Genomic DNA, 3,559 nt, shown 5'->3' on the forward strand with positions numbered 1-3,559 from the left:
ATTATGATTTTCCTTAGACTCATCCAAAAGAGAGAAATTAATATTTAGAGTCTTGCTTAGACTCAACTAAATAGAGGGGTAAACATCTTAAATTACATAACCGTCTTGTCGCCACCTATGACGTAGTGAGAGCCACACACTACGATTAACAAGAGGAAATAAAATTAACTCAAGTTAAACATGTGCTCTGCAAATACGAACGTGAAAATATAGGACAAGCTAATAAAAATCTAAATAACTAGAAAAGAAGAATCTGCAACATAAAACATGGTTGTAATCAAATCCTTCAAAATGATTTGCAAAAATATGAAAGTTAAATTTTGAAACAAATCCAAATTAACATTATTCTGGTGAATTCTAAGGGAAAAAAAAATTAAAATTTAGATAACAATAAATGGTCAAATGACCGGATGAACTACAACGGTTAGTCAAATGCAAAACTTAGTTTGACATCAGATCAAGACAATGCGAAATTAAAAGTATTTTAATTAAATTAAATAAATACAGATATCTAGTGCCTGAAGTAGTCTTATTTCATTTAAAAAGATAACAAAATCTAGAACCATGCAAGAAATAGTAAATGTGAGACCCGGGGCTACTTTGAGTTAAACGCGCCTACTAAATGCAATGATGCCAAATGCGCATAATTCATTTGATATGCCAACATTGCAGTGAAATAGTTTCTAGTATGATATTAAATATAATATTAATACAATAAAATTTTTATTTTGTAGAGGATATATGGCCCCGAGAATATGCGATGAGGGGTTACTTGACGGACAAAGCGGACGTTTACAGCTTTGGAGTTGTAGTACTAGAGATTGTCAGTGGAAAAAGCAACACAAATTACAGGCCAAGAGAGGATTTTGTTTACCTTCTTGATTGGGTAATTAAGTAACCTCGATCAAATTTATTTTTTAATGGAAAGAAGAAGAATGCTGCTGCACCTGCATGGTTGTCTACGTAGCTTTATCTTGATATATACATTTCTCTTCGATCTCACAGGCTTATGTCTTACAAGAGCAAGGAAATCTGATAGAACTCGTGGATCCAATCCTTGGGTCAGACTACCAAAAAGAAGAGGCACTGAGGATGTTAAATCTAGCTCTTTTATGCACAAATCCGTCCCCTTCTCTCAGGCCTGTTATGTCTGCTGTGGTGAGCATGCTTCAAGGCAAAATTGCAGTTCAAGCACCTGTTGTAAAGCGCAGCAGCACTACTACTGAGGATTTGAGGTTTAAGGCCTTTGAAAAGCATCAAACATGGTATTCGAGCACTTCCCAAGAAGACAGCCAACGAACTGAACGAAGGTCCTCAGAAATCATGATTCTCACTGATCCAGAGTGACCACAAAAGAGAAACAAATTTGCTTCGAGCAATAAATGTGACATTAGGGTCGGACAGAGGATTTTCTTAATTGGAACCAAGTAATAGATTTGGGAAAATTAAACGACTAGTTACTTTTAAATTTTTTTGGTTACCAAGTAATGCAGCAAGTTATCTATCTTTATACATGGTCTGGTTCAAGGATATACACCTGTTTCACATTCTGCTTCTACTTCAGATCTGAACAGGCTCTCAACAACACCAAACGATTTTACAGAAACTTGCGTCTGTTGAGTATGTAGATGAAACCAATAATTTTGCACTTCCTTAGCAACAAAAAGGAAGGAAAATAACACATCATCTTGCTCTCTTACAAGGAGAGGTCGTGACCACCTTGTCTTCTCTGGACCGCTTCAACGTGTAGCTGCAAGTGCATTGTTTAGCTGAGGTGACACTAGATGGGCTATGATTTCTCTCTTGAGAACCTGAAAATACCCCAAAAGAACACATTATTAATTATCTAAACAGTGTAAATCAGTAAGGAAAATCTAACCATCAGCTCATCCAATCAATTCAACAAAGCTATCATTAGCAATAGAAAACAAAATCGCAGAACCATGTAAAGTTTGGGTGGCAATAGATTGGACCTGAGTTTGTATGATCCATCTTTGTTCGCTTGACTAGATTTACATTCTCTAGCCATGACTTTCTTTTAACACCCAGGGCATTGCACTTAACTACTGGATCAATATGTTCCCTTGAAAAATAACAGAAAAATGCTGATATCATCAGAAAATTTATTCGTCTGCAAATGATAAAAGGAGAATCCAGCTGCAGGAGGCTCCCACTACAGCAGGTTCCGGTAGGCCAAATGTATAGCTTTGTCCCCACATTTTGGATAGGCTGTCTCCAAGTTTTGGACTTGCAACCTGATGGTTGCAACCGTTGCATCAATCTTTGGCCACAGTTGGCACCTGGGAGAACTGCAGTCTACATTATCTAGGTTTTGGATTTTTTTTTTGGAGAGGGGGGAGGGGGTCGTGAAGGGGTGGGTGGTTGGCATTAAAGGGAGTGGGGAACATAGAACACATTACCGGATGCTACTGCTATAATAAATTAGCTTTGTACCTGATCTTCTTTTCTTCTCCAGCTGGTTGTCATCTTCAACTAGGGGCTTTCGCTTATCACAAAGCCCACTGTGTTCGTTTGTTTGATGATCCTTTTGTTCACCTGAAGAGATGCAACTTGGGTTAACAACTCTGATGTTTGATAAATTCAATACGATGAATACTGTATATAAAGGGGAAGTATTAGGCATTGAGAACATGATGGTACATCAGTTATCTATGGCATCTCTGCCACCACATTAAACTTGCATTATATAAAAGTTTGAAGCATCTAGGCAGAAAAGTACAATCTCAATTATTTTTCAGTAGACAACAAGAATAAAACTGGAAGAGCTTATACGATCAGAAATTTTTACGCCATTAAAAGGTCCATGACTCCATTATCAACAGGAGTATATGAGTTGATAAATTATTAAAAGTAAATGTTAGCTTTCCATATTGGAGGAACATATGTACCTGAAGGTACAAAAGTCATCAACACCACCATTATAATAATTTACAGCAGGAAATTAATTATAAATCTGTTAGTAATAACTCCATTTTATCTCAATTCGATTAATTGATGGAAAGATCATTACCTAGATTTGTTTTCTTAAATTATGGAGAATCTATAGGGGAAGTAAATTGGATCAACGTCCTCGTTCCTCCACCAAAGTTCCACCGAGGTGGTTCCACAATCACTAGGAAAGGGAACAAGTTCCACAACCCAAATGCCGTGTGGAAAGGATGGAAGAGTGATTTAAAGCAGGGAACTCATTTCCTGCGTTTCTAGGAGAGAGGGGGAGAGAGATGGGAGCCGCCTCTTTTCTGGAAAACTTACATAATGCAATCACACTCACTTATGCGGTGGTCACCAAAATATATAACTCTATATTTTGTAACCGCCCTAATAGTGAGTTTTCAATATTGCCCTTGGACATATTATTAAACTAATAATTATAAAATCCCAACACAATCAATACCCTTGAAAGCAGCTTCCAAAGTACTTATAAAACAGAAAACAAATCACCTATCAACATCAGTACAACATATCTTTTGCAAATGCCACTCGTTAAGGATCTAATCTAAGTTCATGTAAAACCTACCATGTCGAAAACCCTTTAGCA

The sequence above is a fragment of the Hakea prostrata genome, chromosome 3, assembly GCF_041222555.1.
Source record: "Hakea prostrata isolate BN-2017 chromosome 3, UWA_Hpros_2, whole genome shotgun sequence".
In the NCBI taxonomy this organism is placed as follows: Eukaryota; Viridiplantae; Streptophyta; class Magnoliopsida; order Proteales; family Proteaceae; genus Hakea; species Hakea prostrata.